This window comes from Haliotis cracherodii, unplaced genomic scaffold (assembly GCF_022045235.1).
Source record: "Haliotis cracherodii isolate W230 unplaced genomic scaffold, xgHalCrac1.p SCAF_31, whole genome shotgun sequence".
In the NCBI taxonomy this organism is placed as follows: Eukaryota; Metazoa; Mollusca; class Gastropoda; order Lepetellida; family Haliotidae; genus Haliotis; species Haliotis cracherodii.
In genome coordinates, this window is record NW_027266288.1 from 2,843,015 (window position 1) to 2,863,130 (window position 20,116).

Below are 20,116 nucleotides of genomic sequence, written 5' to 3' on the forward strand. Positions count from 1 at the left end.
CATGGTGCTGCTATGAGAAGATCACTGGCAGCAGTTCAACCCAAGTGATGCAGGTCTCTCTCAGTAGCATAGTGCTGCTATGAGAAGATCACTGGCAGCAGTTCAACCCAAGTGATGCGGGTCTCTCTCAGTAGCATCGTGCTGCTATGAGAAGATCACTGGCAGCAGTTCAACCCAAGTGATGCAGGTCTCTCTCTGTAGCATAGTGCTTCTGTGAGAAGATCACTGGCAGCAGTTCAACCCAAGTGATGCAGGTCTCTCTCAGTAGCATGGTGCTGCTGTGAGAAGATCACTGGCAGCAGTTCAACCCAAGTGATGCGGGTCTCTCTCAGTAGCATGGTGCTGCTAGGAGAAGATCACTGGCAGCAGTTCAACCCAAGTGATGCAGGTCTCTCTCAGTAGCATGGTGCTGCTGTGAGAAGATCACTGGCAGCAGTTCAACCCAAGTGATGCGGGTCTCTCTCAGTAGCATGGTGCTGCTAGGAGAAGATCACTGGCAGCAGTTCAACCCAAGTGATGCAGGTCTCTCTCAGTAGCAAGGTGCTGCTATGAGAAGATCACTGGCAGCAGTTCAACCCAAGTGATGCAGGTCTCTATCAGTAGCATGCATGGTGCTGCTGTGAGAAGATCACTGGCAGCAGTTCAACCCAAGTGATGCGGGTCTCTCTCAGTAGCATGGCGCTGCTATGAGAAGATCACTGGCAGCAGTTCAACCCAAGTGATGCAGGTCTCTCTCAGTAGCATGGCGCTGCTATGAGAAGATCATTGGCAGCAGTCGTTATCACTGGATGCTAATTGTTTTTCTTATTTCAATTGAATTAGAAAAAAACATAAAAGATACAAATTCCATAACATAAGTGTCACTTCACTCATTATTTGGCGGCCGAAATTAATTAAAACAGTATTATAAGGAATTTTGAATAAAATTAAAGGAATAAGTTAATATATAAGTCAAGATATACAATGAGCACTTTTTATAGCCAGACAGTGTAATTACATGATTAATTTGCGTACTTCAGTATGGATTTGTTGACGGGTATTTCCAGTGTTACATGCTCATGGTAATGTCTTTGCGTTGGGGGAAAAAAAACATCAAAATTCATTATGGCGTGTATAATGCAAACCCACTTCTACCCAGCTGTGTATTTTGGTAAAAAAGTGCCCAAAATATGGGAAGCAATTGAGCACTTGATTAAATAGTGATGAAATACAAATGGCTTATCAATGGTTCAATTATTGCAATACTGAACAGTCTTTAAATAATCATTTGAACCAAAGTCCAACTTGTTTTCATGAAAACTGGAAGATAAATCTTCAAAATTCCTGAATGGCAAAAGGCACCAGTTTAAGGCATAACAGATATCTGTGTAAAGTTGATCATGAAATAATGAACGGATGTTTAAATAAAAGATTGACTAAGCAAAATCAACATTTTCTCATCAAAAAGATCATTGGTCATATAACATAACCTACGAAACCTAGAATTAAAGGTTGACAAAAGACTTAAGACCCAGGTTCAATTCCCCACACGGTTATAATATGTGAATCCCATTTCTGGTGTCCGCCATGAAATTGCTAGAGTGTGCTAAAACGGAGTGAAACCATACTCACTCACTTATACTGCAGTCAGCTCTATTCTAGCTACTATATTCAACGCAATAAGCGCCCTCCTCTAATAAGCGCCTACGTCGAGATTTGCTAATATATTGGCTAGTGAACAATCCCAATTAGCACCCCTTCCGACCCCTATTCACATATAATACACACCGCTTCCTTCCCCTATTTGCGTGAAATACGCACTCGTGTGAAATATGCACCCTTTATTATTGGCAATTAAATTCAGGAAAAATATATCTGTCGTACATAAATATTTCAGGCTGTCAGCATAAATCAAGAAATTTATCTTTCAACTCTGTTTTTTTCAACAAAATATTATTCTAATAAGAGCCCCCTATTTCTAATTTTGAGAGCGCCCTGGGCGCTTATTACGTCGAATACGGTATGCTATGGCAGCCTGAGTCTTGGCAAGAAGTTGGTCTGTTCAACAAGCTGCCGGAGTATGGAGACACTCAATCGCTTTAGTTGCAGAATCTTACCACTCGTTCCCCATGTAAGTCATCATAATTGCTATAGTAATTATTAAGACGGCCTCCGTGGTCTTGTGGTAGAGCGTCTCCCCGAAGAGTGGACGGTCCACGGTTCGATCCCCGACCATGTCATACCAAAAGACATTAAAAGATGATACTTCTTGTTACCCTGCCTGGTGCTCGGCATTAAGGGGCTAAAACAAGGACTGGTTGGCTGGGAGTGTTAGTGGGGTAGTCATGTTAAACTGCGGCATGGTATCTCAGTGGGCTAGAATATGTGAATCCCATTTCTGGTGTCCGCCATGAAATTGCTAGAGTGTGCTAAAACGGAGTAAAACCATACTCACACACTTATACAGCAGTCAGCTCTATTCTAGCTACTATATTCAACGCAATAAGCGCCCTCCTCTAATAAGCGCCAACGTCGAGATTTGCTAATATATTGGCTAGTGAACAATCCCAATTAGCACCCCTTCCCACCCCATTCACATACACAACGCTTCCTTCCCCTATTTGCGTATAATACGCACTCGTGTGAAATATGCACCCTTTATTATTGGCAATTAAATTCAGGAAAAATATATCTGTCGTACTTAAATATTTCAGGCTGTCAGCATAAATCACGAAATTTATCTTTCAACTCTGTTTTTTTCACAAAAATAATATTCTAATAAGAGCCCCCTATTTCTAATTTTGAGGGCGCCCTGGGCGCTTATTACGTCGAATACAGTATGCTATGGCAGCCTGAGTCTTGGCAAGAAGTTGGTCTGTTCAACGAGCTGCTGGAGTACGGAGACATTCAATCGCTTTAGTTGCAGAATCTTACCACTCGTTCCCCATGTAAGTCATCATAATTGCTATAGTAATTATTAAGACGGCCTCCGTGGTCTTGTGGTAGAGCGTCTCCCCAAACAGTGGACGGTCCACGGTTCGATCCCCGACCATGTCATACCAAAAGACATTAAAAGATGATACTTCTTGTTACCCTGCCTGGTGCTCGGCATTAAGGGGCTAAAACAAGGACTGGTTGGCTGGGAGTGTTAGTGGGGCAGTCATGTTAAACTGCGGCATGGTATCTCAGTGGGCTAGAATCAGCATGAGTCTGGACAAGGCACACGTGCACACGAACATACATATCGCCATATAAGTGCAATAAAATTGGACACGACGTTAAACCCCATTTCACCTCGCCTTTAGGCAGTATTAAAGAAAAACACAATTGTAATTAGTCCGTGTAATCACCAGATGCCAATTAGCACTGAACACAAGTCAAACCATTCAAGATTATAGTCCATGATAGGCAAATTTTGAATCCACAAAGAAAGGGGTTGTCCATATTTCAATACTTTCAAAGTTGGAGAAGTGTTACCCATTAACACTTGTTGCCAAACTTTTGGAATCATTGAATTGAATCTTAAGGCCTTTCAAAGGCTTTCCCTCGCCGTGAATAGCTGGAAAATTGCTGATGTGGCGTAAAACAACATTCATTCATTCATTCATTCATTCATTCATTCATTCATTCATTCATTCATTCATTCATTCATTCATTCAAAGGCTTTCCAAGCCTGGACATCTATCAAATGCCAAATTCAAATTCCTCTCTCACTCTCTCTCACTCTTACCATCACCTTCATTCTACTGATACACTCTCTCATTCTCTTTTCACAAATACAAAACTCCAGCGTTCCCATCCACTGGTGGAGCCATGTCTGAGACAAGGGGAGCAACTCTGTCAATCTCGACCATTCCGTACCTCAAGAGGATATAACACTAGGTGTGACTATTGATCTGGAAATCACTATTGCGATAACTATTGATATTGAAAGAAACTATTGCGATAACTATTGATATTGCAAGCAACTATTGCGATAGATATTGATAGTTTTCAGTGTATCATTTTAGATGGATTTTAGAGTTGAATTAAACCTTGGAACTGAAGTTTCCTTTGAATGTGATAACCATAACAACAAATAAATAGTAAAGTTTGAGATATGACCGATTTCTTTTTTTTATAACCTAATAATTAAAGATAAAGAAACTTCAACATTACCATGTGTAAATTACTTCCACTCATGATCAAAAGAAAAAGCAAATTTGAACAGCATTGCATCTGTTTTATTGATATGGTAAATACAATCGAAACTATCGATACTCCTAACTGAAATCAATACCATTGATCGGAAACTGATTTAACAATCGATTTATTGACTTAAAGTGCTAACCAATAGCAATATATCGATATTTCAATTTATCTTGACACCCCTATATAAAACACAAGCAAGTGATATCTGTTTCTTTTTATGCAAGTTAAATTGATGGTCTGCTGTTTTCTTGTCACTGACCAATCAGCTCATACAGTAAATCTTGAAATTAATGCGTCTCCAAATTAATACGACTGCTGACCCCTAGCCAAAAATGTGACTCAAAATTAATGCAACTCCCCCCCCCCCCCACCTCATCCCCAGTGGAACGATACATATCCTTACCTTAATCCAATCAAACAGCAACTATCACAGCTCTATAGCACTGAGTAAAGCACTTCCGTAAAATCAATAAACAGTGTTTTCCTAAAAACAACACACAGCTTATAAATTTATTCTGTTGACTGGCATCAAGGAAGTTTAAAGGCAATAAATTAATAGAACCAACAACAGTTCACTGATTGGAGTGGTCAATGATGCCTAGTTTGACACAAGTGGGTAGAACTCTTGACCCCAGCAGTGATAACTCACCGGATTGACATGTCAATCGTGTAATTCCTATTCTTTGAATGACATTGTTATATACTTGTTACAACTGCTGCTCAATAAACCGTGTTTGTGTTTATATTCAAGTTGGTATTTCCGCTATCCAAAGTGTGCAGTGAGGCCGTCTTATTGTTGATAGTCATTTTGGAGACATAAATGCGAGGTGCATAAATGGAGCAGCCAGAATATCATTGATGATTTCTTTTTTCATAAGAGCTGACTTCAAAATATTGAAGTCAATTCCTAACTAAATCTGCCTGGTGAACTTTAATCTCATCTTACCTTTATCTGCAGAGTGAGAAATTGTCTTCGACATTTAGTCCATGTTCCTCAGTGTTACCTGGAAAAGTAAACAATGTTTCCATCATCTAGAGTGAGTGTTGGTTTGTTGGTTTGTTGTTTAACACCACACTCAGCAATATTCCAGCTACATGACGGCAGTCTGTAAATAATCGAGTCTGGACCAGACAATCCAATGATTGATTTTATAAGCATCGATCCACACAATTGGGATCGATGACATGCATGAACCAAGTCAGCAAGCCTGACCACCTGATCCCGTTAGTCGCCTTTTACAAAAAGCACAGTCGCCTTTTACAAAAAGCACAGTCGCCTTTTACAAAAAGCACAGTCGCCTTTTACAAAAAAGCACAGTCGCCTTTTACAAAAAGCACAGTCGCCTTTTACAAAAAGCATGGGTTGCTGAACACTGAGGGAGTGAGCTGGGCTTAAAGCTGTTTTTCCATGAGATCACAGTTTCAGCCTGTTTGGGGAAGGTGAGGTGAGGTGAGGTGAAATGGGGTTTAACGTCGCGTACAAGATTATTGCACTTATATAGCGACGTGCATGTACGTGTGTGTGTTTGTGTGGCTGCTTGTACTAGTCCGGACTGATGCCGATTTATAGTGCTAGCTCACTGAGATACCATGCTGCAGTTTAACATGAATATCCCACTCAGACACAGTATACTGACTCCGAGCCGACCAGTCCTTGTTTTAGCCCCTTAATGCCGAGCGCAAGACAGGGTAACAACAAGTACCATCTTTTAACGTCTTTTGGTAGTGACGCGGCAGGGGATCGAACCCCTGACCTTCCGCTCTCCGGGCGGATGTTCTACCACTAGACCACGTAGGCGGTCTTTTTGGGAAGGCATGAAGGAGTACAGTCATAGAGACTAACAATTTGGGTGAAACCCATACGCATGGATACCATGGATCATAATCAGAGAAATCAAACAAGCAGATCCTGGCAGACTAAGGGAAGCAACTATACACTTGTTCCATATGTGCACCCATCACATTGATCCTTAGGATCTTGACAACAGGTTTAGACATATCATTTCTATAGTAATCATAGGATTTGGTTAAAATTGAATCAACTGAAATTAGAAATTGAATAAAATAACACTCATGGTATGAGAATATTTATCATGTAATATATGCCATAGGCTCTGGTTACTTTATTTGTTTGTTGTTTAATGCAGCACACAGCAATATGACAGCGTTAGAAATTGGCACTAGTCCTGTAGTCCTTGCCAAACTGCCCAATGGTAAGGGCATTTGCTATATGTTATCATTATAAGGACTAGTGGACGAAAACTGTTAGTTTCTAACCCTGTATGACGGCAGTTTGTAAATAATCAAACCATGACCAGATAATCCAGTGATTGACATCATGAGCATCAATCCACGCATTTGGGATACAATGACATGCATCAACCACGGCAGCAAGCCTGACCAGCCGATCCCGTTAGTCGCCTCTTTCGACCTTTTCTTACCCAAATCTTCACAGTTATCAGGGTATTATAACACCGTATCACCTGATTATTAAACAATACAGCAACAGCTAAAATCATGCAATTTCCAAGTGTTTTTTTGGAACCCCTGTACATTAATGTATTTGACAGAAAAAAACTGACATTAGTGACAAACAGGTCAATACACTTTGCCGGCTTGACCTCGACCCTGACCTTCGGATATCTACGTTTACTACAGACTCGATGTTATCTGCCACAGCAGTCTAATGAGAACACCGCTGTTTTGGAAGAGAAGGACAACAGCATGATTGGAAGGTTGGGGCATTTTGTCTAATGTCATGGCATCACAATCGTGGTAACATGAGCAGCCCTTTCCGAGATATAAACGTTAGTTACACAGTTATAACGAACAATCTCATTTTGCAAGTGGATTGTCATTTTTGAGTTCTAACACAGCAATATGCATTCCTCAGATTGTCAAAATTATTTTGTTGCTATTCATGAGAATACCAAGAAGTTTCTATGAACTATTCATGAGAATACCAAGAAGTTTCTATGAACCCATGTACACAAAACAAACAAACAAACAAACAAACAAACAAACAAACAAACAGTGAATGATAAATTATGCAAAAAATGCGAGTGGTCTTTGTTCGCATTAATGAAACTTCTCATTAATGTCTCCAAAATGACACCCACCGGAGGGCAGGATACACTCACTTTCTCGCGGACACCTGGTATCGTCATTATTTTATAGCGATTCATAAAGACATGCTCATGATATAGTCGAGATCACACAATAGAATCTTTTGCCAAGATTTCTTATCAAAATGGAAAGTGTTATATTGTTTTTATTTACTTTATATCCAATAAGGGGCGGTCGGGTAGCCTAGCGGTTAAAGCGTTAGCTCATCACGCCAAAGACCCGGGTTCGAATCCCGACATGGGTACAATGTGTGAAGCCCATTTCTGGTTTCCCCCACCGTGATACTGCTGGAATATTGCTAAAAGCGGCGTAAAACCACACTCACTCTCTATATCCAATAGCATGGCTGAGTGTACATTATCGCATACCAACATTTCTTTCATATCTGAGACTTCAATTTTAAAATTCTAAGTAAACAAAATGTTTGCAAACCTACTTCCATACTGACATTGGAACATAAACTATTTTCAGACACTGTTTTTATTTACACGTCATGTAACCAGCCTACAGAGTCAGGGAAGAACAGGTATTTTCAGATATAATGTGTTGGGATAGATATATATGTGTTATCCCTCTTGTATGGTGATATATAACACCTGTTATCCCCATTCACTCGATCACTCAAAACATATGACTAAGGCTTAATGACAGATTCAGCAGTGATTAGTGGTTGGTGAACCAATAAGACAAGAAGAGTTACTTCCCTTCATTAGCAGTGTTTTCACACAGGCATTAACAGTTTGAGCTTATGGTGGCAAACCCAATCATGTTTTGTTTTCAAAATGTTACTTTATTAACAATTTTTTACTATTCAAAGAATTAACCAAATTTATCTTCGTTTCTTTCATCTTTACTGGGTATTAATGCAACAGCTGAAATGGCAACAGTAGTCAGTAATCGTCTCCACTGATTGTAGCAATATCAGTAATCGTCTTCACTGATTGGTGAGACTGGGACTTCAGTAATTGTCTCCACTGATAGGTGGGACTTCAGTAATCCTCTCCACTGATTGGTGGGACTTCAGTAATTGTCTCCACTGATTGGTGAGACTGGGACTTCAGTAATCCTCTCCACTGATTGGTGGGACTTCAGTAATCCTCTCCACTGATTGGTGAGACTGGGACTTCAGTAATTGTCTCCATTGATTGGTGGGACTTCAGTAATCCTCTCCACTGATTGGTGGGACTTCAGTAATTGTATCCACTGATTGTCGGGACTTCAGTAATCCTCTCCACTGATTGGTGGGACTTCAGTAATCCTCTCCACTGATTGGTGGGACTTCAGTAATCGTCTCCACTGATTGGTGGGACTTCAGTAATCCTCTCCACTGATTGGTGGGACTTCAGTAATTGTCTCCACTGATTGGTGGGACTTCAGTAATCCTCTCCACTGATTGGTGGGACTTCAGTAATCGTCCCCACTGATTGGTGGGACTTCAGTAATCCTCTCCACTGATTGGTGGGACTTCAGTAATCCTCTCCACTGATTAGTGGGACTTCAGTAATCCTCTCCACTGATTGGTGGGACTTCAGTAATCCTCTCCACTGATTGGTGGGACTTCAGTAATCCTCTCCACTGATTGGTGGGACTTCAGTAATCCTCTCCACTGATTGGTGGGACTTCAGTAATCCTCTCCACTGATTGGTGGGACTTCAGTAATCGTCTCCACTGATCGGTGGGACTTCAGTAATCGTCTCCACTGTTTGTGGGACTTCAGTAATCGTCTCCATTGATTGGTGGGACTTCAGTAATCCTCTCCACTGATTGGTGGGACTTCAGTAATCGTCTCCATTGATTGGTGGGACTTCAGTAATCCTCTCCACTGATTGGTGGGACTTCAGTAATCCTCTCCACTGATTGGTGGGACTTCAGTAATCCTCTCCACTGATTGGTGGGACTTCAGTAATCCTCTCCACTGATTGGTGGGACTTCAGTAATCCTCTCCACTGATTAGTGGGACTTCAGTAATCCTCTCCACTGATTGGTGAGACTGGGACTTCAGTAATTGTCTCCATTGATTGGTGGGACTTCAGTAATTCTCTCCATTGATTGGTGGGACTTCAGTAATCCTCTCCACTGATTGGTGAGACTGGGACTTCAGTAATTGTCTCCATTGATTGGTGGGACTTCAGTAATCCTCTCCACTGATTGGTGGGACTTCAGTAATCCTCTCCACTGATTGGTGGGACTTCAGTAATCCTCTCCACTGATTAGTGGGACTTCAGTAATCCTCTCCACTGATTGGTGAGACTGGGACTTCAGTAATTGTCTCCATTGATTGGTGGGACTTCAGTAATTCTCTCCATTGATTGGTGGGACTTCAGTAATCCTCTCCACTGATTGGTGAGACTGGGACTTCAGTAATTGTCTCCATTGATTGGTGGGACTTCAGTAATCCTCTCCACTGATTGGTGGGACTTCAGTAATTGTATCCACTGATTGTCGGGACTTCAGTAATCCTGTCCACTGATTGGTGGGACTTCAGTAATCCTCCCCACTGATTGGTGGGACTTCAGTAATTCTCTCCATTGATTGGTGAGACTGGGGCTTCAGTAATCCTCTCCACTGATTGGTGGGAGTTCAGTTACCCTCTCCACTGATTGGTGGGACTTCAGTAATTGTATCCACTGATTGTAGGGATATCATTAATCTTTTCACTGATTGTGAGTTGCAAAAATCTTTCACATCGTAAGAAGAGTCATATCAGAACTGTAATAGCCTGTGAACTCCAAGAGACATTTCGAGAAGGTGCACACATTGTGGCAAATACGGCATGTACTCCCCACATAACAAGTGGCCCAATCTGAATCTGTGAAACATCACACCAGCGTGGTCTACAAGTCTACAAGCGAGGATCCACTGGGTGTAAATGTACACCCTGGCGGGGCCATGATTAAACCCTCCTAGAGGAGGCGAGCTGATTGACATGCTTATAGATGCTAAACTAAACAGAATAATATGCAGAATAAACAGGGGAGTTTTTGGCCGGATTTATGAGGTATACCTGGAATTTCGACCGACTGAGTCTTGTCAGGTTTCAGGGAACTAGACACACACCATCCGCAGAACAGATTCTTGAACCGAAACCATGCTTTAAAAAAACATTTTATATATTTTTCTTTAAAATCTTGCAAATAGATGTATAGCACTTCATGAAACCCATATTCTCACCAATGCTATATTTTAACTCAAAATTCTATTTTTGAGCACAATAAATTTATTTCCAGATCTTCATCTGTCTACCTTCTGACATAAGGCCGGAGATATATATTTTCTAAATTCAAAGTGTTTTTTGTAAAATGACTGAAATGTCACTCCCGTACAAGCCATAGTGCTTCCTTCTGCAGGGAAGAAGATTTTTCTGGGTAGATCAAAGTACAGCGATACCAGAGGTATGAAAAGCTCAGCTGCCACTTCAATAAATCAGGGCTCAGAATTAACTTTTCAAATTTTACCTTTCCAAAAGTTTAAACATTTCTCTATAGGAGTAGGGGGCACGGGTAGCCCAGTCGTCTAAGGCGCCGCGATTCGCTGTGCAGAGTTGCAACCCTTAGGCACGCCAGAAATCTATGATTGTGGGTTCGAATCCCGGTTCGCCCCGATTATGTTTCTAGGTTTGTCAGCACCATACCCGTGCTCATGGGTTTCACCGAAGTGGTAAATGTTTGAGACCTACATCACTTTGGGTTTTCCTCCCACATTAAACTGACAGGCCGTGAAATAACTGGAATACTGTTAAAAGCGGCGTTAAACCCAACTCACACACTATAGGAGTAATTACTTCTTTACGTTCACATGGTCACAAAATCTCAACTTCTGTGCTGGCGTTCGTTGTTTGACGCAGTACTCAGCAATATTCCAGATAAATGAGTCCTGTCAATATTCAAGTCTGATCGATATTGTAAGCAATATTGTAAGCAATGATCCACACCAACTGGGTAGGATGCAATCAACTGACACATAAGTCTGACCACCCTTTTAGTTTTTGTTTGTTGGTTTGTTGTTCAACACCCCACTCAGCAATATTCCAGTTACATGACCACGGTCTGTAAATAATCGAGTCAGGACCAGACAATCCAGTGATTGACATCATGAGCATCGATCCACGCATCTGGGATACTGATTAGGATGATCGGAGGTGGAGGTGAAATGAACATTCTTGTTCAAGATTAGGGCACTTATGAGGCGACGTGAGTGAGTGAGTGAGTGAGTGAGTGAGTGAGTGAGTGTGAGTGAGTGAGTGAGTGAGTGAGTGAGTGGGTGGGTGGGTGGGTGGCTGGGTGGGTGGCTGGGTGAGTGAGTGAGTGAGTGAGTGAGTGTGTGTGTGTGTGTGTGTGTGTGTGTGTGTGTGAGTGAGTGAGTGAGTGAGTGAGTGAGTGAGTGAGTGTCGCACAAATTGATATTATTGCATCCCAGACTCACACAAACTGAGACAATGCAAATAATATGGATTTGGCTAAAAGGAATGCACTGAATATGGAAGTTTGAACCAGCACAATATCTCCATTGCATGCATGTTAGATATATCCGACATATCTACAAAACACAATTCAACTTCAGACTCCACTTGGCTCCAGTGGTCACCACTTGGCTACTTGAAAAGAAATCAAGTCGGCACCCTGATATTACCAATTTCATAATATTAGAGACAGAAATACAATACATTAATAAATACTGATCGACTGATCTAAAAAAAATTAAAATTTAAAAACCAACATGGGTATTGTAAGATAAAAAATAATTACAAGGGAAATAACAACAAAACTTATCACACCAAAGATATGAACAGAGCTCCAGATAAGTTTTTGATGTTGTGGGTATTTTACCCATGCATTTTAAAATCATTGGGTATCAGTAATTCTATATGGGTATTCAAATTTCTGTTACCCACTAGTTTTTACACATGTGGGTATTTAAGTTAAATATTTAACAACTCTATTCATCTAGTCCTTGCAAACTGGTGTCATGTGGGTTCGAGAGCTTTATAGGACTCAAAAATACCACGATACTTCCACAAGAAAGTGTGATGGCAAATGATCATGATGTAACTGTCATCGTGGAGTTTGGCAAGGTTGACGGGGTGCCCGTTTGTAATTTCAAAATAAGTTGCTGATTCGTTAATCGAATACGCAGGGTTACTTCACAATATTTTGATGATACGCACAAGTTTTATTTTTGTAGGGTGTCGTTCGTGGCGTATTTGATATGCTGGGATTTTATTTTACTGCGTATTTCTGCATTTCTGATGCGTATTTTACGCTGATACGCAGCTTATCTGGAGCTCTGTAGGAAGCGGTAAGATAAGATAGATAAGACATTGAAAGATAAGACAATATTCATTGCAGAATCCATTATCTATTGCTGCAGTTATGAAAATTGGAAATGCATTTAAAAGTATCATAGACATTACTTAGATACTGAAATTTGGCTCTTATTTTTTCTTTCTTATCATGAGGAAAAAAATACAAATTGATTAGAATTTAGAAATTCAAACAAACATTTCATAGAGTCACTGACAAACAAAAGGGACCTTTTCACAACTTTCGGCAAAATATCAGAAATCCTGTTTTGAAAATCATTTGTTCAAATAATAGTTTCCTTCTACTGCTGTAGGGCATGGCTGTATCTGACTATCTGGACGAGGACATTCTGCTGATGGATAGACACATCAAAGGCAAATATTCCCAGTCACCCAGTACAAAAGGACAGGAAATCCACGTTTTTGCCTAATATACTGTATTCAAATTTAATCCTTTCTGCAACCAGCCTACGGCAATGATTCATTCTTAGATCAACATAACTGAGAAATGTGTTTTTTATCCCTTTATTGTTTGTTAAAATGCCAGGTTTTCGAGATCCAGTCCTTAAGTAATTCTACCTGTAGAAATGTATTGAATTAAATTTCATTTTGCAATATAAACAAAAATCACTTGAAACGGTTTGCACTTATTCTAAATATCTCATTTCTCTATCCAGATTAGCAAACAGATTATAAAATATTGCATTACAATACTCAAAAACAAAAAAGGTCTGAGTCTATCAAAGGACTTAAATTCACCTACCTGTGAAAAAACATGATGTTTCGTGTTCATCACACATATATAGATTTCATCTGGCATGACAACCACAACTTGAAACCAAAGGCTAACATGTTGAAATCTGTTCTTTTCAGTTTATGTAAAAGATTTAAACCAAATCGTTAAAACTGTATACAATATTTTCACCCTTCTCACAGTTAAAAACTTTTACTGTTTGATCCAGTGTTTGGATAAAGATTTCCTATTGAATATACCACAAGGCTAATAATATCTGACTGGTATTTGGTTGAGTTAGTACAGTATTCATCCCTCCTCAATGTAAAGTATGGCAATAATATTGTTTACAAACAGGATCAAGTAAAAACATGGCTCCAGCAACCATATTCCTGACGCACTAATGTGTTTCTCAGCCTTAAGGAGGATGTCAGTGGGATAGAGTTGTTTCCCCTGGCGTTCCCAATCTGTCTGACAAAGTGAATGTTGTGCCCCTTGTTTGGTAGTGTAATAGTGAGTGAGTGAGTGAGTATGGTTTTACGCCGCTTTTAGCAATATTCCAGCAATATCACGGCGGGGGACACCAGAAATGGGCTTCACACATTGTACCCACGTCGGGAATCGAACCCGGGTCTTCGGCGTGATGAGCGAACGCTTTAACCACTAGGCTACCCGACCGCCCCGTAGTGTAATAGATATACCGGGGTAGTCTGTAATTTGTAGACAGGTGGTTGAATGCATGGGAGATGGGCAATTCAGTCAGCCTTGCATTAAGAGTACATGATGAATTCTTTCTACCCTAAAATCTGAGAAATTAAAAAATCCCTACTTCACAAGGCAAACAATACTGTGGCCCAAACAAAGTTCAAAGTTGACTCTCAACTTCCGATTCAAGTAAGTTATAACATGTCCTCAATGGAGCCAACCCAATCTTCATGGAGCCATCCCAATTTCAATGGATCCAACCCATTTTTCATGGAGCCAACCAATTTCCATGGACCCATCCCAAATTCAATGGATCCAACCCATTTTTCATGGAGCCAATCAATTTCCATGGACCCATCCCAAATTCAATGGATCCAACCCATTTTTCATGGAGCCAACCAATTTCCATGGACCCATCCCAAATTCCATGGAGCCAACCCATTTTCCATGGAGCCAATCAGTTTCCATGGAGCAATCGCAGTTTCAATGGATCCAACCCACTTTCCAAGGAGCCATCCCACTTTCCATGGAGCCATCCCACTTTCCATGCAACCAACCCAAATTACAGGGAGATAAAAAATGCACACATGTTCAAATTTTCTTTCTCAAATTTGGGTAGTATCGATAATCTTCTTCATAATCCTGATTTCTTGGCATGAAGATCAGTGAGGTGCCAATGTGGTGAATCAAACTCTGGTCCTGCACACAGCCAACACTTGAACCACACAGGGATTTATCCAGACCTGATCAGAGGCCGATATTCGGCCCAAAATCTCCAGCAAATGATAGTAAAAAACTTGAATTAAAAATTTCACTATTCTTCAGAATTTTTGAAAATAAGAACTCCAAAATAATCAAATTTTAAACAGTATCACCATTTTGTCCCAATTTGGATACCAAGGGAATAGGGCTGGGACAGGTATCTCGGGTCAGGTGGGTGCTGAGTAGGACCCGGGTACCCACAGGACTACCCAGACCTGTTGTTAGTGAATGTGTATGTTTAAACTACAAGTCACAAATGTTCTCAGTTCTTCCTGGATGGGTAAGTGAGAGAGTGGGTGGGTAGGTGAGAGAGTGAGCGAGAGGGTGGGGTGAGTGAGTGGGTGACAGGGTGAGAGGGTGAGTGGGTGAGTGATTGGGTGGGAGTGAGTGAGAGAGAGAATGGGTGGGTGAGTGATTGGGTGGGTGAGTGAGTTGGTGAGTGGGTGAGTGAGTGAGTGAGTGACTAATGGGATGAGTGAGTGAGTGAGTGAGTGAGTGAGGGGATGGGTGAGTGAGTGAGTGAGTGAGTGAGAGGGGATGGGTGAGTGAGTGAGTGAGTGAGTGAGTGGGTGAGTGAGTTGGTGAGTGAGTGAGAGGGGATGGGTGAGTGAGTGAGTGAGTGAGTGAGTGGGTGAGTTGGTGAGTGAGTGAGAGGGGGTGGGTGAGTGAGTGAGTGAGTGATTGAAAGGGGGTGGGTGGGTGAGTGAGTGAGTGAGTGAGGGGATGGGTGAGTGAGTGAGTGAGTGAGTGAGTGAGTGAGTGAGTGAGTGAGTGAGTGAGTTGGTGAGTGAGTGAGTGAGTGAGTGGGTGAGTGAGTGGGTGAGTGAGTGAGTGAGTGAGGGGATGGGTGAGTGAGAGTGAGGGGATGGGTGAGTGAGTGAGTGAGTGAGTGAGTGAGTGAGTGAGTGAGTGAGTGAGTGGGTGGGTGAGTGGGTGGGTGGGTGAGTGAGTGAGTGAGCGAGTAGGTGGGTGGGTGGTTGAGAGAGTGGGTGAGTGGGTTGGTGGGTGGGTGAGAGAGTGGGTGGGTGAGTGGGTGAGTGGGTGGGTGGGTGAGTGGGTGAGTGGGTGGGTGGGTGAGAGAGTGGGTGGGTATGAGGATAGGTGGGATAGTGGGATGGTAGGATGGTGGGTGGGAGGTCAGGCCCATGGGTGGGCAAGTACATGACTTTTTTTTATGCCGCTTTTAACATTACTCCAGGAATATCACATCAGGGAACAACAATTGGCTTCCTTATACCCATTGGAATTAGAGCCAGACTTTCAGCGTGATGAGTGAATGCTTTAACCACGAGGCTACCCCAACGCCTGGAATAATGAAGAGGGTATCTTGGACACAAACCACCATCCGAACAATAACCAATAACACACCCTTTGTACAGCAGAGAGGGCTCCACTGCTTTCCCTCACAAGACAAAAACAAACTTTCAAAAGAGCTTCCATAAACATAAGGCCATCTGCATATGTACAAGACACAATTGATAACAAGTGTCTCCATGACAACAAACACAAAAATATAAAAGAGAGTCAACAACAACAAAAAACAACAGGTGCAAAATCGATTGTTTTTTTAAATTTGGACAATATACATAAAATTAAAAATGAATAAAGTGCTTCACAGAAATTGGGTGCTGTAAAAAACAGGAATCATGAGGAAATGTACATAATACTGCAGTGGCATTCTTCTTTCCCTCCCTGGAGGGGTGTATTCCCTCCTTAATCCCTTACTGATCTCCCGACCTGTTTCTGTCACTCACAGTATTCCTGGGCTGGATCCATTTCACTGTATCACCAGTACAAACTTGTGCCAACATCCTTCCTACACTCCTCGTCCAAGCTGGTCTATTTCCCCCGTATCACCAGTACAAACTTGTGCCAACATACTTCCTACACTCCTCGTCCAAGCTGGTCTATTTCCCCCGTATCACCAGTACAAACTTGTGCCAACATCCTTCCTACACTCCTCGTCCAAGCTGGTCTATTTCCCCCGTATCACCAGTACAAACTTGTGCCAACATACTTCCTACACTCCTCGTCCAAGCTGGTCTATTTCCCTGTACCACTGTACAAACTTGTGCCAACATCCTTCCTACACTCCTCGTCCAAGCTGGTCTATTTCCCCCGTATCACCAGTACAAACTTGTGCCAACATACTTCCTACACTCCTCGTCCAAGCTGGTCTATTTCCCTGTACCACTGTACAAACTTGTGCCAACATCCTTCCTACACTCCTCGTCCAAGCTGGTCTATTTCCCCCGTATCACCAGTACAAACTTGTGCCAACATACTTCCTACACTCCTCGTCCAAGCTGGTCTATTTCCCCCGTATCACCAGTACAAACTTGTGCCAACATCCTTCCTACACTCCTCGTCCAAGCTGGTCTATTTCCCCCGTATCACCAGTACAAACTTGTGCCAACATCCTTCCTACACTCCTCGTCCAAGCTGGTCTATTTCCCCCGTATCACCAGTACAAACTTGTGCCAACATCCTTCCTACACTCCTCGTCCAAGCTGGTCTATTTCCCCCGTATCACCAGTACAAACTTGTGCCAACATACTTCCTACACTCCTCGTCCAAGCTGGTCTATTTACCTGTACCACTGTACAAACTTGTGCCAACATCCTTCCTACACTCCTCGTCCAAGCTGGTCTATTTCCCAGTATAACCTGTACAAGCTTGTGCCAACATCCTTCATGCCTTCCCTTATCTAACGGGATCTATTTCCCTGTATCACCTGTACAAGCTTGTGCCAACATCCTTCATGCCTTCCCTTATTTAACAGGATCTATTTCCCCGTATCACCTGTACAAGGTTTTGACAACATCCTTCATGCCTTCCCTTATCTAACTGGATCTATTTCCCTGTATCACCTGTACAAGCTTGTGCTAACATCCTTCATGCCTTCCTTATCTAACTGGATCTATTTCCCTGTATCACCTATACAAGCTTGTGCCAACATCCTTCATGCCTTCCCTTATCTAACTGGATCTATTTCCCTGTATCACCTATACAAGCTTGTGCCAACATCCTTCATGCCCTCCCATATCTAACAGCATCTATTTCCCTGTATCACCTATACAAGCTTGTGCCAACATCCTTCATGCCTTCCCTCATCTAACTGGGTCTATTTCCCCGTATCACCTGTTCATGCTTCTGCCAACATCCTTCATGCCTTCCCTTATCTAACTGGATCTATTTCCCTGTATCACCTATACAAGCTTGTGCCAACATAATTCATGCCCTCCCTTATCTAACAGCATCTATTTCCCTGTATCACCTATACAAGCTTGTGCCAAAATCCTTCATGCCTTCTCTTATCTAACTGGGTCTATTTCCCTGTATCACCTATACAAGCTTGTGCCAACATCCTTCATGCCTTCCCTTATCTAACGGGATCTATTTCCCTGTATCACCTGTACAAGCTTGTGCCAACATCCTTCATGCCTTCCCTTATCTAACTGGATCTATTTCCCTGTATCACCTATACAAGCTTGTGCCAACATCCTTCATGCCTTCCCTTATCTAACGGGATCTATTTCCCCGTATCACCTGTACAAGCTTGTGCCAACATACTTCATGCCCTCCCTTATCTAACTGGATCTATTTCCCCCGTATCACCTATACAAGCTTGTGCCAACATCCTTCATGCCTTCCCTTATCTAACGGGATCTATTTCCCTGTATCACCTGTACAAGCTTGTGCCAACATCCTTCATGCCTTCCTTATCTAACTGGATCTATTTCCCTGTATCACCTATACAAGCTTGTGCCAACATCCTTCATGCCTTCCCTTATCTAACTGGATCTATTTCCCTGTATCACCTGTACAAGCTTGTGCCAACATCCTTCATGCCTTCCCTTATTTAACAGGATCTATTTCCCCGTATCACCTGTACAAGGTTTTGACAACATCCTTCATGCCTTCCCTTATCTAACTGGATCTATTTCCCTGTATCACCTGTACAAGCTTGTGCTAACATCCTTCATGCCTTCCTTATCTAACTGGATCTATTTCCCTGTATCACCTATACAAGCTTGTGCCAACATCCTTCATGCCTTCCCTTATCTAACTGGGTCTATTTCCCTGTATCACCTATACAAGCTTGTGCCAACATCCTTCATGCCTTCCCTTATCTAACGGGATCTATTTCCCCGTATCACCTGTACAAGCTTGTGCCAACATACTTCATGTCTTCCCTTATCTAACTGGATCTATTTCCCCGTATCACCTGTACAAGCTTGTGCCAACATCCTTCATGCCTTCCCTTATCTAACTGGGTCTATTTCCCTGTATCACCTGTACAAGATTGTGCTAACATCTTTCATGCCTTCCCTTATCTAACTGGGTCTATTTCCCTGTATCACCTGTACAAGCTTGTGCCAACATCCTTCATGCCTTCCCTTATCTAACAGCATCTATTTCCCTGTATCACCTGTACAAGCTTGTGCCAACATCCTTCATGTCTTCCCTTATCTAACTGGGTCTATTTCCCCATATCACCTGTGCAAGCTTGTGCCAACATTCTTCATGCCTTCCCTTATCTAATGGGATCTATTTCCCCGTATCACCTGTACAAGCTTGTGCCAACATTGTTCATGCCTTCGCTTATCTAACTGAATCTATTTCCCCGTATCACCTGTGCAAGCTTGTGCCAACATCCTTCATGCCTTCCCTTATCTAATGGGATCTATTTCCCCATATCACCTGTACAAGCTTGTGCCAACATTGTTCATGCCTTCGCTTATCTAACAGGATCTCGGGGGAGGATGTCGCCAAAGACATCAATAAGCATACTGATATCAAAAGATCGGTGATCGGCAGCCATTTTGTATTGATCTATGTATAGGCTATCGATGTATTCATACTCACGGTTGTTGAGTGTAAAGATTTAATTATAAAGAAGTATCAGTCTGGAAAAGGACATCTCTTTTTAACTAATCAGAAACAAGCATGAAAGACAGACACTCCTTCCATCTGTAGTCTCCAGATGCAAACAATATTTACCTGTCCATGCAATACACAGACCATTAGCCCATATTTCCTGCTTTGTTTTCAGAGGGCAGACAGCACAGAAATCAGACAGGCGAGATGCTTCCTGTGCAGGCATTTGCAACGTCGCATCATTACAAACCCGACCAGCCAATCATACCATCAATGGATGACTTCACGTGTCACAAGGTATCACACATCAACTTTAAATGAGATCATAAATTGAGTCATATTCACGCCACATTTGTTTCTGTCGGCGTTCAAATGTTTTCCCCACAAAAGCTTTTGTCCTCCTGTCGGGTGAGATCAGATGAGAACTCCCCTTGTTGTTG

The 20,116-nt window shown here is 42.0% G+C and overlaps 1 long non-coding RNA gene across 1 annotated transcript in view; it reads right to left on the reverse strand.

The window, feature by feature from the left end:
- LOC139477174 (uncharacterized) overlaps positions 1 to 20,116 on the reverse strand; it is a 133,111-nt gene that overhangs the window by 62,373 nt on the left and 50,622 nt on the right. Inside the window, exon 2 of the long non-coding RNA XR_011654144.1 lies at positions 5,117 to 5,174. This is a non-coding gene — a long non-coding RNA (uncharacterized lncRNA). The remainder of the gene's footprint in view (positions 1 to 5,116; positions 5,175 to 20,116) is intronic.